This window comes from Cornus florida, unplaced genomic scaffold (genome assembly GCF_030987335.1).
Source record: "Cornus florida cultivar Cherokee Brave unplaced genomic scaffold, ASM3098733v1 CherokeeBrave_3.0.0_Hap2_Chr02, whole genome shotgun sequence".
Lineage (NCBI taxonomy): Eukaryota > Viridiplantae > Streptophyta > Magnoliopsida > Cornales > Cornaceae > Cornus > Cornus florida.
The window spans coordinates 112,501,016-112,519,760 of NW_026775572.1; positions in this window are offsets into that span (position 1 = coordinate 112,501,016).

The window sequence follows — 18,745 nt, forward strand, 5'->3', positions numbered from 1 at the left end:
CATATAGTGCGGACATTTTTCAGGTACAGGGACCTTGATTTGGGATGCACACTAAGCCATGGAAGTTTCGTAGATTGAAGTATCATTTTCATAAAAATGTTGGATGAAAGGTCATTTTTGTAGACTTGTGTATCAAACTTGTATTTTTGATTTCATATATGTAAAGTGTACATAAGTACACTCTTTTCAATATATTTGGCATGTATGAATTGAGGCCGGAGGCCAATGGCATGTATTTTGTATTTTATACACTTTCATTTTTAAGGTTATTTGTGAAAATATTGTAAAATGTTAAGTCATTGCTTCATAACTTTTCCACTGGGTGCGGGAATTCCATTCTTTTTCTTTCATAGGGTTCCTATGATCATGTTTGAGGTGTGGCCAAGGGCTAAACACCATCTCGTTCCAGGTTTTGCATTTCGGTTTCATTTATTCCATTTTTAGGCATTTTTGGCCGTTGGGAGGTCATATTTTGCATTGAGGACATTTCGAGGCTGCGGACCACTATGACACTTCTTAAATGTCACTTTACGTTTATGTGCATGTCCACATTTCACAAAATTCTTAAGTTTCAACATTGGAACTATTTTTGGGCGATTTTATGAATTTTTAGGAAAAACTCATCTATGGGGTGTCATTTTGAGTTCCTCTTTGTTTTGGCATGATTTGAATGCTTCAATGATGCTAGGGGATGTTTTCAAACTTGTTCGGATCATGTAGAAAGCATGTAGAACCAAAGAAATGGACCGGACACCATTTTCACACATTGCAGCAACTTTTCATAGCTACAGCAGATGTGTCGGTCGGCTGATGAAGCACCGTCGGTCAACCAACAAGCCTCGAGACCCACCCAATTGCCTTTTTAAGGAAATAGTCATTTCAGCCGACCGACGATTGGGATTCGGTCGACCGATCCTCGCTGGAACCCAATTCTTCATCTTTTCTTTGGACAACTTTGGTGTTTCGACTTTAAGAGATCATATCTCAATTGTTTTAAATCCAAATTGAGTCATTCTTGAGTCTAAGGTCAAGAGCTTGAAGTTAGCTTTCTAATGGTATCAACCACTCATCAAAACTCCATATATAGTGTGAGTTATTCTTGTTCCAGTAAGATAGGTTTGTGGTAATTCTTAACGGAGAAGGCCACTTTGTTTTAAATTCATATCTTTTCCGTTCGGACTCAGAATCAGGCAGTTCTTGAGTCTAATTTTGTTTATTTTTTGTTGTCCTTCCAATGATGTGCACGGTGGCACCCATTTCAGTGTGAAATGACCATTTTGCCCTTGGTTCATTTCTTTTCGGGTTTAACATTCTTGCTCCATTTGTTTGGCTTAATAGAGTTCTACGGCTTCATGGGGAGTCATTTCGGTGCCTTAAAGATGACGCGTATCTCTAGTGGCCATTTAGCTTCTTTCGCTTCCGCAATTCGGATCTATTTTCGGGTCATTCTTTCGGTTCATCACAGAAGACACTAGGTTGAAAAATCCAGGGTCGTTACATATGGTATCAGAGCTCCTAGGTTTGAATACCTTGGACGACAGGTTTTGGGTGCATTTCATTCTTTTGTTGATTTGCTTTGATATGTTCACATGCTTTTTGATAACATGTTTATGTGGTTATGTGCAATATGTGGCATGTTGGTTGTTTAGCATGATTTTATTCTATCGTAAAGAGCATGACGTATGATGTACACTATATTTCATTAGTATATGCATATTATTTTGCATATTTGATAGGACTTAGGATTAGTCATGGATTGTTGCCTCAAGGATTGGGTTGTTTGGTGAGTTTGCACTTAGTGCAATGTTTATTATGTTTTGGTTTTGTTTAGGCACTCTTCTTAGATGTTGTTGGTAATTGTCAGTTTGGTTTCATGGTAGTTTAGATCGTTGTTAACCTAGCATTGGCTTTGGACAGGTGGTTGGTCACCTTTCGTTTAGGCTCTCATGGGGTGAGCCATTAGGCGTAGCCGTAGTGCTGGATTTGTTGGTTTTGGGCCATGATGAAGTTGTGGGCCTCTTAGGATCCTTGGTTGTTTAGGAAGATTCCTTTGAGATTGCAATTTTCATAGGCGGGTACGTTTGTGGGCGGGTGTATGGCATTGTTATGCTACCGTACTGGCTAGCTACGAGCGCAATTCAAATGGAATCAGCGTTGGTTTTTGTTCCGATAGGCATAGTCCTTTTGGTTAGTGATTGGTGGTCATTTTAGGGACAATTCTTGAGATTAATTTGGTTGTTGATGGTATGGCTATAGTTGCCATTTTGTTTGAGTTTTCCTTGCGTGATGACGCAATTGTGGTCGAGTTGATTGATCGATGTTTCGGGTTAATGAGAGCATTGCATTGTTAATATCACTTGTAGTGTCACCTTTAGAGTTGGTGATGGATTGTCCGAGTCTTACCATTGTGGTAAGGGCTCACGTTTGTTTTAAGACAGGTCATTGTCGCATTGGTTTTGGAGTCAGTTTATGGCTAGGATTTGCCTTCCTTTTTCCTTGACACTCTAGGACACGATGTCCATAGGGTTTATTGTTGCATTATTTTATCTTCTACGATTTTATTTACTACCATGTTAGTAGTATGATTTATGTTTTTGCAATGCATGAGTAGGTGGAGATCTTTCAACCTTTGTTTTCTTGTTTTATGACATTAGCATGCCTTATTTACATGCTTAGAGATGCCATGTTGTTACTATACTTTAATAACATGCTTTTGTGTCACGTTGAGCCATGCTGCATGTACCTTTGATTTTATCTATGTGTGTAGAATTGCTTACTTGGTAGTTACATTCCTTGTCATATGCATAACTTCCATATTCAATTTTCCCTTTTTCCCTTTTGTTTTCTTTGGTCTCACTTAGTGCGTATGTGGGTTTTTGTAATAGTTTCGTAGTGAGATTCCTTATAGAGGAGTTTTCACATTTGTTTTATCTTGAGCTGTCTACTTCCCTGAGATGGGAAGAATGCTCCATTTTCGTGTTCATCGTGTTCACACTCGTGGAAGAATAGGGTTTCTTTTCCTTTTCTTGGTTCCTTTTAGGGACTTCACAAGGAGTGAATGTCTTCTGTTCGTCGCCTTGTACACAGTTTTGGGGTTGGTTGGTCCGTCAGGATCGCCGTTGTTGTCTTGAGTCCTTGGTGAGGATTTGGTGGATTTTGGTTGACTTACTTCCATATAGGGGGTGAAGTCTTTGACCTTGTTGTCTTTCGTTTCAGAGACTGAGTCATGGTGTTGTCCTTCTTAGGACTGGTGGCTCCTTTTCTTCGTGTCTTCCCTTGGGGAGTTTTTGCCATGGTTGTTGATTGAGTTGTGGTGCTCAAGGTGAGTGGATTCGTGTGAAATTATTTTACGATGTCTTGTGTCCAAATTATTGAGGATTTGTTTGATCCGTGAGGTGAGCTCGATGCTCTTTTGAGAATGTCTTTTGGAAACTTGTTTCGGTTTTGGAGACCCGGATGTGGTTGACCCTTAGGAGAAGTTTTGAAGGATCGATGTTGGATTTGGCTTGTTTGTGGAGTTTTCTCGTCCTAGTTATAACTAGGCATAGTTTTGAGGAATCGTAGTACCAGTGGTTGTTTATGGGTCGATGGAAATTGGGAAATTTTGCCTTAGCTTGGTAATGCCAAGTACGGTTTTGAAAGACTCATTTTATGACCTTAGTTGTCAGAATTTTGATATGTGTGCCACGTGGTAGACTTATTTTTCGAGGACTTAGTTATCCATGATAGGAATGTGGATCAGATGTTTGATTTTGGTGTAGTTTTGTAGTTGATCTGTTTCAGGGAGATATGTGGGACTTTCGATGAAATGTCTTGTATTGAGGTTCGTTTTAATTCATGGTGGTGTTGATTTATCTGGCAGGCTTTGGATTTTTTATTGATGTTGTTAATAGGAGTGTTTTGAGACATTGGAGTTGTAAGTTTTGTTGTATTGAGGATTTAAGACCTTAAGCATAGTGGTGCCTATGACATTATTGTTAGAGTTTTAGGATTAACTACCCCAACTCTCACACGATGCCTGGTTTTAGTAGTGCATTTGGTAATGATCTTTTTTTGACATTGATGTTATTTGTATCGAGAGGTTTCATGGGTTAACCTAGTGGGGGGCAGGTTATGAATTAGTGCCTAGTACTGTCATGCTACCTTATTGACGAGTAAGTGTGGGTGGGTTATGGTCGCTATTTGTACTGCCACATTGTCTTTATTCTGTACCCTGATTTGATACGTGGTTATCTTGGAGTTCTTTTGGTGGTTGTTTTTGTATCGGTATGATGGTTCATCAGGAGGAATGCTTATAGTTGTTATCTCCTGTTCCTTTGTTTGACCTTGGGTACCGTGTGTGTGACTTTCGACTTGTCGTGTGGCCGTATGGTCACTTTCCTCTTGAGAGGTTGTCCTGTCGTAAGCACGTGGGTGCGAATGACATTGGTTTGTGCGTTGTCTTTCCGTTTTGGGATTGCTTTTTTAGTATGTTATGTGGGGTACTCGGAGATATACTCCGTAGTTATCCTGGTTTCGCCTTTAGTTTCTTAGGGCTAGATTTTAGGGACGAAATCCCTTTAAGGTGGGAAGGTTGTAATGACCCGGTCATTTTCATTCCTTTCCCTTTCTTAAAATTTTACGAATAATTTTTTTCGTTGTCTATTCCTTTTTTAGTTCAGTTTCTCGTTAGATAGTGTCATCATGAGTGCTCGAAAATAGTTTATGCGACTCTTTCCTTTGGAATGACAACTTCCTTTGAGGACCGAGTCATTTTCATATTTTTCGTTTTTCGACACTATTCACTTTTTGTCCCTTTCCCTATTTCGTCCTTTTCCATGTTTTGCCTTTTTCCTGTTTGACACTTGTTTGCAATAACCTCACTTTTCATGCTCGGAGTTGACTTTTGACTTCATATGCCCTCATCTTAAGTGCTTTCCTCGAAATACGTATCTTCACTTTTGCAGAAAAGTACTCTGGTTGCTCCCGCTGTCCATAGGGACATGGATGCATAATTTTTCAGAATCTCTTTTCTTTTCTTGGTGTGTTTTTCATAAATAGCTTTTGAAGATATTTTATTTTAGGGTTATCTAAGAAAATATCTTTGGAAGATATTTTCATTCTGGGGCAGTTTCGCAGTTAACCCTTTTTGTGGGGGCCATTGTGCAATTAACGAAGTTTATTGCAGAATACCTCATTTGGAGCTTGGATCCTCGCATGGGATTCATTTTCACATTTTGTCGAGTCGTGTACTCTTAGAATTTCCTTTTGGTCGTTTTTCTCCAGTTTCAGGGTCTTTGGACCTAGTTGCGGCCAAACTTGTTCACGACATAACTCTCTACTCAGGACTTAGTTTTTAACGCCGTTTCTTTCGTTATTCATATTTTATCATTTTGAATCTTTTTTGTTCATAGAGTTTTGCCGTTTGAGGGCGTCTGCTCAAATTTCACTTTTTCGGACCCGGCGAGGCACTTTTAGGGTTTTCCTATAAATAGGAGGTTATAAAATTGAAAAGCCTTCTTCTCCTCTCATCAAGAACGACCAACAGCTCCCATGGGTGCCCAAGGGGGTCTGCCACCCTTCTCTTCTCATTTAAACCTCCTTCCCTTTGTTATAAATTAATAGTGCCTTCGCGTTTTGTGCTTGTCTTGACGGACCACATCTTTCACCCTTATTAGAACCCGTTTCTAGCCAAATTTTGAGTTCAGGTTTGAGGTCAAGTAGGGATTTTTGTAGGTCCTCTTTGGAGTTTAATGTTCATGGCGTTGTCCCCAACAAAACCCCGAAGTATTGTCAGATTCGGAGCCGTTTCACTTTGATGGCTTTTGAGATTTTCATCTCAAGTCAAGGTAGGGGGTGTCTTAGGTTTATATTTAAGTTGTATTGATGATTTTATGAGCTTATACAACTTGTATGCATGTTTGGTATAAATCCTACAATTTAATTTAATTTAATTATTTTCTTTGTATAGGATTTAATTCTCAAGGGTGTGTATAACTTAGAATTAAATTGTGGCATGCTAGACAATTAAGCTTTGCTATGGTTGTTTACATATATTAAATTTGGGCCATTTGGAAAAGAATTGCAACATTTATTTAATACTTTTCTTTCATGAAAGATTAATTATTATGGCCGTATCTTGCAGGAAAATAACTTATGATAGGCTATTTAATCAAGTCTTGGCATGCTCTTTAACATACATTAATTCGGGAGCATTTGGTTAAGTATGAAAATTTAGAGATTTTAATTAAAACAATTAATTAAAATCTATTTAATGGTCCATTGGTTTAATTAAGTTGTTAAATGGATTTTTGTAATGACTATGCTATGTGGTTTAACATATATTAAATTAGGGACTATTTAGTTTAGATTTGAAACTTAAAGGAAGTAATTATTTTATTTAATTAATTTTCGTTTCTATTGCAATAATGATGTAATCATGTATTTGACCTTGGTTATATGTTTAAACCATGATTTTAGACTTGTATTAGATTCATGAGTATTTGTTTTCAATATTGAAATATATTGCCATAGTGTGTAACGAATCGCACACTGAAGATTTGACATTTGTCATGCCATAGTAGTTGTGGACTTAGTGCATGTATTGTGTGAGTTTCTAATTTAGTTGTGTATGGTAGATAGTTAGTTATCTTGTATATACATGTCGATATATACGTTGTTAGACAACTTGTTTATTTTGGAAACGTGGGGATGTCGTTGTTTGACTATGGCTAGGACATGGTTCTAGTAGGGGGGATTGTCCCTCTACAGTCTAGTGCGCACATAGGGAGGTTTACCATGGGCTAGTAACCCTTAAGTAACCAAGGTGTCGGCCTGATCCGACTGATGTCCGAGTATCCACTTTGTTTGATTTTGCTTTTCATTTCAAGTTGATAACTAGACGATGTTATAACTTGTTGTTCCTTATTTGTTTTCTCGTTTTAAGTTTCAAGATGTTTACTTTGAGAAACCATGCTTTATGTGTTATATTGGAAGTTCCAATGTTGGTTAGTGGCATCTATATTGTGATTTGTGTTTTGATGTTCAAATGTACCTTAGTAATGATCCTATAGATTCACTTGGAACATAGACGTTAGGTGGCTTGACCCATTTTGTTTGCTTTCGTGTTTTACACTTCAAGTTGAGGACTTTGAGAATCTATATCTAGTTATTATGTATAACATGCCTTTGTATTGTTTAAATTGCATGGAGGATGTGAATTATGCTAGAAATGATCTAAGGTAACTTAGGATGCTCCCCGAGTCTCATTTTGACATAGACGTTAGGTGGCATGAGCCCCTTTAACATGTTTCACCTTAAGGTGATATAATTATAAAATGCAAGATCGATGCATACTCATCTCCTACGAGTAGCTTTATGATACTCACCCACGTAGTGGGGACATTTTTTAGGTACAGGGACCTTGATTTGGGATGCACACTAAGCCATGGAAGTTTCGTAGATTGAAGTATCATTTTCATGAAAATGTTGGATGAAAGGTCATTTTTGTAGACTTGTGTATCAAACTTGTATTTTTGATTTCATATATGTAAAGTATACATAAGTACACTCTTTTCAATATATTTGGCATGTATGAATTGAGGCCAGAGGCCAATGATATGTATTTTGTATTCTATACACTTTCATTTTTTTAAGGTTATTTATGAAAATATTGTAAAATTTTAAGTCATTGCTTCATAACTTTTGCACTAGATGCGGGAATTCCATTCTTTTTCTTTCATAGGGTTCCTATGATCATGTCTGAGGTGTAGCCAAGGGCCAAACCCCATCGCATTCTAGGTTTTTCATTTGGGTTTCATTTATTCCATTTTTAGGCATTTTTGGCCATTGGGAGGTCATATTTTGCATTGAGGACATTTTGAGGCCTCGGACCATTGTTACGCGTCTTAAATTCACTTTACATTTACGTGTATGTCCACATTTCACAAAACTCTTAAGTTTCAACCTTGGAATTATTTTTGGGTGATTTTATGAATTTTTATGAAAAACTCATCCATAGGGTGTCATTTTGAGTTCCTCTTTATTTTGGCAAGATTTGAATGCTTCAATGATGCTAGGGGATGTTTTTGAAATTGTTCGGATCATGTAGAAAGCATGTGGAACCATAAAAATGGACCAGACACCATTTTCACACATTGCAGCAGCTTTTTATAACTACAGCAGATGTGTCGGTCGGCTGATGAATCACCATCGGTCGACTGACAAGCTTCGAGACCCAATTCTAGTAGCCTTTTTGAGGAAATGGTCGTTTCGGCCGACCGAGGATTGGGATTCGGTCAACCGATCCTCCCTGGAACCCTATTCTTCATTTTTTCTTTGGACAACTTTGTTGTTTCGACTTTAAGAGATCATATCTCATTCGTTTTAAATCCAAATTAAGTCATTCTTGAGTCTAAGTTCAAGAGCTTGAAGTTAGCTTTCCAATGGTATCTACCACTCATCAAAACTCCATCTATAGTGTGAGTTATTCCTGTTCCAGTAAGATAGGTTTGTGGTAATTCTTAACGGAGAAGGCCACTTTGTTTTAAATTCATATCTTTTCCGTTCGGACTCAGAATCAGGCGGTTCTTGAGTCTAATTTTGTTCATTTTTCATTGTCCTTCCAATGGTGTACACGGTGGCAACCATTTTAGTATGAAATGACCATTTGCCGTTAGTTCATTTCTTTTCGGGTTTGGCATTCTTGCTTCATTTGTTTGGCTTAATAGAGTTCTATGGCTTCATGGGGAGTCATTTCAGTGCCTTAGGGATGACGCACATCTCTAGTGGCCATTTAGCTTCTTTCGCTTCCGCATTTCGGATCCGTTATCGGGTCATTCTTTCGGTTCATCACAGAAGACACTAGGTTGAAAAATCCAGGGTCGTTACATGTGGTATTAGAGCTCCTAGGTTTGAATACCTTGGACGACGGGTTTTGGGTGCATTTCATGCTTTTGTTGATTTACTTTGATATGTTCGCATGCTTTTTGATAACATGTTTATGTGGTTATGTGCTATATGTGGCATGTTGGTTGTTTAGAATGATTTTATTCTATCGTAAAGAGCATGACGTATGATGTACGCTATATTTGATTAGTATATGTATATTTCTTTGCATATTTGATAGGACTTGGGATTAGTCATGGATGGTTGCCTCGAGGATTGGGTTGTTTGGTGAGTTTGCACTTAGTGCAATGTTTGGTGCATTGTGGTTTTGTTTAGGCACTCTTCTTAGATGTTGTTGGCAATTATCAGTTTGGTTTCATGGTAGTTTAGGTCGTTGTTAACCTAGCGTTGGCTTTGGATAGGTGGTTAGTCACCTTTTGTTTAGGCTCTCGTGGGGTGAGCCATTAGGCGTAGCCGTAGTGCTGGATTTGTTGGTTTTGGGCCATGATGAAGTTGTGTGCCTCTTAGCATCCTTGGTTGTTTAGGAAGATTCCTTTGAGATTGCAATTTTCATGGGCGGGTACGTTTGTGGGCTGGTGCATGGCACTGTGATGCTACCGTACTGGCTAGCTACGAGCGTAGTTCGGATAGAATCATTGTCGGTTTTTGTTCCGATAGGCGTAGTCCTTTTGGTTAGTGATTGGTGGTTGTTTTAGGGATAATTCTTGAGATTAATTTAGTTGTTGATGGTATGGCTATAGTTGCCATTTTGTTTAAGTTTTCCTTGCGTGATGACGCTATTGTGGTCGAGTTGATTGATCGATGTTTCGGGTTAGTAAGAGCATTGCATTGTTAGTGTCACTTGTAGTGTCACCTTTAGAGTTGGTGATGGATTGTCCGAGTATTACCATTGTGGTAAGGGATCACATTTGTTTTGAGACAGGTCGTTCTCGCATTGGTTTTGGAGTCAGTTTATGGCTAGGATTTACCTTCCTTTTTCCTTGACACTCTAGGACACGATGTCCATAGGGTTCATTGTTGCATCATTTTATCTTCTGCGATTTTATTTACTACCATGTTAGTAGTATGATTTATATTTTTGCAATGCATGAGTAAGTGGAGGTCTGTCTACATTTGTTTTTTTTCTTGTATGACATTAGCATGCCTTATTTACATGCTTAGAGATGCCATGTTGTTAGTATGCTTTAATAACATGCTTTTGTGTTACGTGAAGCCGTGCTGCATGTACCTTTGATTTTATCTATGTGAGTAGAATTGCTTACTTGGTAGTTGCATTCCTTGTCACATGCATGACTTCCATGTTCAATTTTCCCTTTTGTGTCCTTTGGTCGCACTTAGTGTATATGTGGGTTTCTATAATGGTTTTGTTGTGAGATTCCTTGTAGAGGAGTTTCCACATTTGTTTTGTCTTGAGCTATCTACTTCCCTAAGGTGGGAAGAATGCTCCATTTTCATGTTCGTCGTGTTCACACTCGTGGAAGAATAGGGTTTCTCTTCCTTTCTTGGTTCGTTTTAGGGACTTCACAAGTAGTGAGTGTCTTCTGTTCGTCGCCTTGTACACAGTTTTGGGGTTGGTTGGTCCGTGAGGATCGCCGTTGTTGTCTTGAGTCCTTGGTGAGGATTTAGTGGATTTTGGTCGACTTACTTCCATGTAGGGGGTGAAGTCTTTGACCTTGTTGTCTTTTGTTTCAGAGACTGAGTCATGGTGTTGTCCTTCTTAGGACTGGTGGTTCCTTTTCTTCGTGTCTTCCCTTGGGGAGTTTTTGCCATGGTTGTTGACGGAGCTGTGGTGCTCAGGGTGAGTGGATTCGTGTGAAATCATTTTACGAGGACTTTTATCCATATCATTGAGGATTTATTTGATCCGTGAGGTGAAATCGATGCTCTTTTGAGATTATCTTTTGGAGACTTGTTTCGACTTTGGAGACCCGGATGTGGTTGACCCTTAAGAGAAGTTTTGAAGGATCACTGTTGGATTTGGCCTATTTGTGGAGTTTTCTCGTCCTAGTTATAACTAGGCATAGTTTTGAGGAATCGTAGTACCAGTGGTTGTTTATGGGTCGATGGACATTGAGGAATTTTGACTTAGCTTGGTAATGCCAAGCACGGTTTTGAGAGACTCATTTTATGACCTTGGTTGTCAGAATTTTGATATGTGTGCCACGTGGTAAACTTGTTTTTTGAGGACTTAGTTATCCATGATAGGGATATGGATCTGATGTTTGATTTCGGTGTAGTTTCGTAGTTGATCTGTTTCAGGGAGATATAAGGGACTTTCGATGAAATGTCTTGTATTGAGGTTCATTTTGATTCATGATGGTGTTGATTTATCTAGCAAGCTTTGAATTTTTGATTGATGTTGTTAATAGGAGTGTTTTGAGACATTGGAGTTGTTAGTTTTTTTGTATTGAGGATTTAAGACCTGAAGCATAGCGGAGTCTATGACATTATTGCTAGAGTTTTGGGATTAGCTATCCCAACTCTCACACGATGCCTGGTTTCCGTAATGCATTTGGTAATGATCTTTTTTTGACATTGATGTCATTTGTATCGAGAAGTTTCATGGGTAGACCTAGTAGGGGGCAGGTTATGAATTAGTGTCTAGTACCGTCATGCTACCTTAATGACGAGTAAGTGTGGGCGGGTTATGGTCGCTATTTGTACTGCCACATTGTCTTTATTCTGTACCCTGATTTGATACGTGGTTATCTTGGAGTTCTTTTAGTGGTTGTTTTTGGATCGGTATGATGGTTCATCAGGAGGAATGCTTATAGTTGTTGTCTCCTATTCCTTTATTTGACCTTGGGTTCTGTGTGTGTGACTTTTGACTTGTCGTGTGGCCGTGTGGTCACTTTCCTTTTGAGTGGTTGTCCTGTCGTAAGCACGTGGGTGCGAATGACATTGGTTTGTGCATTGTCTTTCAGTTTTGGGATTGTTTTTGTAGTATGTTGTGTGGGGTACTCGGAGATGTACTCTGTAGTTATCCTGGTTTCGCCTTTAGTTTCTTGGGGCCAGATTTCGAGGACGAAATCCCTTTAAGGTGGGAAGGTTGTAATGACCCGGTCATTTTCATTCCTTTCCCTTTCTTCAAGTTTTACGAATATATTTTTTTCGTTTTCTATTCCTTTCTGAGTTCGATTTCTCATCAGATAGTGTCATCCTGAGTGCTCAGAAATGGTTTATAAGACTCTTTCCTTTGGAATGACAATATCCTTTGAGGACCGAGTCATTTCCATATTTTTCATTTTTCGACACTACTCACTTTTTGTCCCTTTCCCTATTTCATCCTTTTCCCTATTTTGTCTTTTCCTCATTTGTCACTTGTTTGGAATAACCTCACTTTTCATGCTCGGAGTTGACTTACGACTTCATCTGCCTTCATCTTATGTGGTTTTCTCGAAATACGTATCTTCACTTTTGCAGAAAAGTACTCTAGTTGCTCCCGGTGTCCATAGGGGCATTGATGCATAATTTTTCAGAATCTTTTTCTTTTCTTGGGGTGTTTTCATAACTATCTTTTAAAGATATTTTATTTCAGGGGTATCTAAGAAAATATCTTTTGGAAGATATTTTCATTCTAGTGCAGTTTTGTAGTTAACCATTTTTGTAAGGGTTATTGTGCAATTAATGAAGGTTATTGCAAAATACCTCGTCTGAAGCCTGGATCCTCGTACGGGATTCATTTTCACATTTTGTCGAGTCGTGTACTCTTAGAATTTCCTTTTGGTCGTTTTTCTCCAGTTTCAGGGTTTTTGGACCTGGTTGCCGCTGAAATTGTTCGGGCATAACTCTCTGATCGGGACTCAATTTTTGAAGCCGTTTCTTCCGTTATTCATATTTTCTCATTTTGAATCTTTTTTGTTCACAGAATTTTTCCATTTGAGCGCGTCTGCTCAAATTCCACTTTTCCAGACCCGGCGGGGCCCTTTCGAGACACTTTTAGGGTTTTCTTATAAATAGGAGGTTATAAAATTGAAAAGCCATCTTCTTCTCTCATCAAGCATGACCAGTAGCTCCTATGGCTGCCTAAGGGGGGCTTCCAGCCTTTTCCTCTCATTTAAACCTCCTTCCCTTTGTTATAAAGTCATAATGCCTTTGCGTTTTATGCTTGTCTTGACAGCGCGCATCTTTCACCCTTATTAGAACCCGTTTCTGGCCAAATTTTGAGTTCGGGTTTGAGTTCAAGTAGGGATTTTTGTAGGTCCTCTTTGGAGTTTAATATTCATGGTGTTGTCCCCTACAAAACCCCGAAGTATTGTCGGATTCGGAACCGTTTCACTTTGGTGGCTTTTGAGATTTTCATCTCAAATCGAGGTAGGGGGTGTCTTAGGTTTATATTTAAGTTGTATTGATGATTTTATAAGCTTATACAACTTGTATGCATGTTTGGTATAAATCCTACAATTTAATTTAATTTAATTATTTTCTTTGTATAGGATGTAATTCTCAAGGGTGTGTATAACTTAGAATTAAATTGTGGCATGCTAGACAATTAAGCTTTGCTATGGTTGTTTACATATAGTAAATTTGGGCCATTTGGAAAAGAATTGCAACATTTATTTAATACTTTTCTTTCGTGAAAGATTAATTATTATGGCCGTATCTTGCATGAAAATAACTTATGATAGGCTATTAAATCAAGTCTTGGCATGCTCTTTAACATACTTTAATTTGGGAGCATTTGGTTAAGTATGAAAATTTAGAGATTTTAATTAAAAGAATTAATCAAAATCTATTTAATGGTCCATTGGTTTAATTAAGTTGTTAAATGGATTTTTGTAATGACTATGCTATGTGGTTTAACATATATTAAATTAGGGACTATTTAGTTGGGATTTGAAACTTAGAGGAAGTAATTATTTTATTTAATTAATTTCCATTTCTATTGCATTAATGATGTAATCATGTATTTGACCTTGGTTATATGTTTAAACCATGATTTTGGACTTGTATTAGATTCATGAGTATTTGTTTTCAATATTGAAATATATTGCCATAGCGTGTAACGAATCGCACACTGAAGATTCGACATTTGTTATGCCATAGTAGTTGTGGACTTAGTGCATGTATTGTATGAGTTTCAAATTTGGTTGTGCATGGTAGATAGTTGATTATCTTGTATATACATGTCGATATATACGTTGTTACACAACTTGTTGATTTTGGAAACTTGGGGATGCCGTTGTTTGACTACGGCTAGGACATGGTTCTAGTACGGGGGATTATCCCTCTATAGTCTAGTGCGCACATAGGGAGGTTTACCATGGGCTAGTAACCCTAAAGTAACCAAGGTGTTGGCCTGATCCGACTGATGTCTGAGTATCCACTTTGTTTGATTTCGCTTTTCATTTCAAGTTGATAACTAGATGATGTTATAACTTGTTGTTCCATATTTGTTTTCTCGTTTTAAGTTTCAGGATGATGTTATGCTTTGCATTGGAAGTCCAATGTTGGTTAATGGCATCTATATTGTGATTTTTCTTTTGATGGTCAAATGTAGCTTAGGAATGATCCTATAGATTCACTTGGAACATAGACGTTAGGTGGCATGACCCATTTTGGTTGCTTTCGTGTTTTAGACTTCAAGTTGAGGACTTTGAGAATCTATATCTAGTTGTTATGTATAACATGCCTTTGTATTGTTTAAATTGCATGGATGATGTGAATTATGCTAGAAATGATCTAAGGTAGCTTAGGATGCTCCCTGAGTCTCATTTTGACATAGACGTTAGGTGACATGAGCCCCTTTAACATGTTTCACCTTAAGGTGACATAATTTTAAAATGTTAGGTCGATGCATGCTCATCTACTACGAGTAGCATTATGTTTCTCACCCACGTAGTGGGGACATTTTTCTGGTAGAAGGACCTTGATTTGGGATGCACACTAAGCCATGCAAGTTTCATAGATTGAATTATCATTTCCATGAAAATGTTGGCATGAAAGGTCATTTTTGTAGACTTGTGTATCAAACTTGTATTTTTGATTTCATATATGTAAAGTGTACATAAGTACACTCTTTTCAATGTATTTGGCATGTATGAATTTAGGCCAGAGGCCAATGACATGTATTTTGTATTCTATACATTTTCATTTTTAAGGTTATTTATGAAAATATTGTAAAATGTTAAGTCATTGCTTCATAACTTTTGCACTAGGTGCGGGAATTCCATTCTTTTTCTTTCATAGGGTTCCTATGATCATGTTTGAGGTGTGGCCAAGAGCCAAACACCATCTCGTTCTAAGTTTTGCATTTTGGTTTCATTTATTCCATTTTTAGGCATTTTTGGCCATTGGGAGGTCATATTTTGTATTGAGGACATTTTGAGGCCGCGGACTATTGTGACGCGTCTTAAATTCACTTTACATTTACATGCATGTCCACATTTCACAAAACTCTAAGTTTCAACCATGGAACTATTTTTGGGCGATTTTATGAATTTTTTTGAAAAACTCATCCATGGGGTGTCATTTTGAGTTCCTCTTTGTTTTGGCATGATTTGAATGCTTCAATGATGCTAGGGGATGTTTTCAAACTTGTTCGGATCACGTAAAAAGCATGTAGAACCATAGAAATGGACCGGACACCATTTTCACACATTCCTGCTATTTTTCATAGCTACAGCAGATGTGTCGGTCGGCTGATAAAGCACCATCGGTCGACTAACAAGCCTCGAGACCCTATTCTAGTGGCATTTTTAAGGAAATAGTCATTTTGGCTGACCGACGATTGGGATTCGGTCGACCGATCCTCCCTGGAACCCTATTCTTCATCTTTTCTTTAGACAGCTTTGCTGTTTTGACTTTAAGAGATCATATTTCATTTTTTTAAATCCAAATTGAGTCATTCTTGAGTCTAAGTTTAAGAGCTTGAAGTTAGCTTTCCAATGGTATCAACCACTCATCAAAACTCCATCTATAGTGTGAGTGATTCCTGTTCTAGTAAGATAAGTTTGTGGTAATTCTTAATGGAGAAGGCCAATTTGTTTTAAATTCATATCTTTTTTGTTTGGACTCAGAATCAGGCAGTTCTTGAGTTTAATTTTGTTCATTTTTTGTTGTCCTTCCAATGGTGTGCACGATGGCTCCCATTTTAGTGTAAAATGACCATTTTGCCCTTGGTTTATTTCTTTTCGGGTTTGGCATTCTTACTTCATTTGTTTACTTAGTAGAGTTCTATGGCTTTATGGGGAGTCATTTCGGTGCCTTAGGGATGATGCGCATCTCTAGTGGCCATTTAGCTTCTTTCGCTTCCGCATTTCGGATCTGTTATCGGGTCATTCTTTCAGTTCTTCCCAGAAGACACTGGATTGAAAAATCCAGGGTCGTTACACAAACCCTTCCCAAGGTGGTTTTCAAGGGAAATAGATTCCACTTCCAATGCAAGGCTAAGGTTCCCAAGGTTTAAGATCATCATACCAATCGCAAGGAAACCAATTCTCTAATTCTCATTTTCCTAATCAACGATCATATTCTCAAGGAAATGTTAGAAGTCCTGCTTTTGAAGAGAAAGTTTTGACCGCTTTGGGCACTTTAGAGGCAAACACACAATTACTTCATTCTCACTCTCAATCTATTGCTAAGCTAGAAACCCAAGTAGGGAAAATAGCTAGTACTTTGAATGCTAGAGAGAAAGGGAAAATGCCTTTGAGTGCCCCACAAAAGCAACAATGTGTTGTGGAGACTCATTCCTCATCAGAAGTTCACACAATAGAGAATGTCAATGCGGTGACTACCTTGAGAAGTGGAAAGATTATGGACAACCAAGTGGGTATGTCCTATGAAGAAAGTGAACCGGTGCAACCACAAGTTGACACCCATCCCATTTCATATCATCTTCCTCCTTTATTGCATGTGCATGACCATGTAAATGAGAATGTGTTGAAAAGTGATTTGAAAAGTGATTTTGAAAAGAAAGATTTGCAAAATGATTTGAAAACTTCTTGTCTTGAAGAGACTTCAAAGAAAATTTCTGAAAAGGTTTTTGAACCAAAAGCTCCATTTCCGGATGCCTTAAAAGGATCCATTTCAAATGACAAGTAAAAGGCCAAAGTAAATGAAATCATGGACGTGTTTAGGCAAGTGAAAGTTAATCTTCCACTTTTGGATGCAATCAAGCAAATTCCGGCTTATGCCAAATTCTTGAAAGACTTGTGCACCCAAAAGAGGAAGAACAAAAGCCAAACACCTAGAAAAGTGGTCTTAACCGAACAAGTAAGCTCAGTTTTGCAGCATAATACTCTTCCAAAGTTTAAGGACCCCTGTTCACCTACCACTTCATGTACCATTGGTGGTCATATCATTAATCGGGCTCTTCTTGACCTAGGAGCAAGTGTTAATCTTCTTCCATACTCAGTATATGTCAAATTAGGCTTAGGAGACTTGAAACCGACGTCGGTAGTTTTATAACTTGCCGACTGATCAATCAAAAAGATTAGGGGTATCATTGAAGACATATTGATTAAAATTGATAAATTCTTCTTTCCCGTTGATTTCGTTGTCATTGACACGGAACCAATCCCAAATCCTAAGAGCCAAATTCCCGTTATCCTTGATCGTCCTTTTTCTGGCAACCACGAATGCCAACATTAATTGTAGAACGGGGATAATGAAGATTTCATTTGGCCACATGAAGGTAAAGTTGAATATTTTTAATCCAACCCCCAATTCATTTGACAAGCATGAAGAAGTGAATGTTGTAGAGAAATGTCATGACCTTAAAAGTGAAGGAATTGAGTTTTTGTGTGACACCAAGGTTTCAAAAAGTCCATCTTCAACCTTGAAACCAAAGAAAGTTGTTTCAAAATCTTGTTTTGAAAGGGCATGGAAGCCCAAAGATTATCTTGACTTAGGACCAAAAATGTCTTTTGAGCTTAATCCAACAAGTTCCTTAAAGAACCATTTATTGGGTGGAGTTCAAAGCACTTATCACCCCATTGAGGAGGGGATGCACTACAAAATGTTTAATCCGGGCTAAAAGAGCCCAACGTCTTGCTAGAGACGTTAAAGACTAGCAAGACATTTCGTAGGGTGTCAAAACCCTATTCCTCCCTCATTTCTATCTTTAATTTCATTTCTTGCGAAGTCTAGATATTGGCTTTGGGTTCATATACATTGCTAGGAACTGTGATTAGGATTGCATGCACTTTTATGTTGAGATTGAGCATTTTGCATAAGTTCGATCGATCTCAAAATGAGTTCGATCGATCGAACTTTCCACCTGCATCAAACCTGCATCCAAATCACTCTTTGTCCAATGGTTCGAACAAAACCTGCATATTTCAGCTCTCTGTCCCATTGTTCGAACTTGTTCCTAGATCGATCTAAACTTATTCGATCGATCCAACTTCATCTTGGATCGATCTGCAGTTGCAACACTTAGAAATATTTTGAACCTGCATCCACCTGCATCCAAAAGCCTCTCTGTCTGATCAATCGAACATTTCTTCAATTCTATGCATTTTCGATCGATTAAAGGTATTATGTGATCGATCTTGGAAAGATCGATCTTTGTTCTTTGATTTTCAATTTTGACTTTGTTTTAAATTTTAAAAATTCAAATATATATATATATATATATATATATATATATATATTTTATTTTGTTATTTTCCAAAAATATATTTATATATATTAAAATAATAATAATAATAATAATAATAAATAATAAATAATTTAAATAAATATTTTTCCAAAATCCTAAAAAAAATCCTAAAAATATTTTACTTTTTATTTTATTTTTATTTTTATTTTACTTTTTCAAAAATCACAAAAATACTTTGTCACTTAAGAGGAGAGATCGATGTCAGTTCGATCGATCGAACTGGCAAGGAAATGTTTTTAAAATCGATTCAGGGTC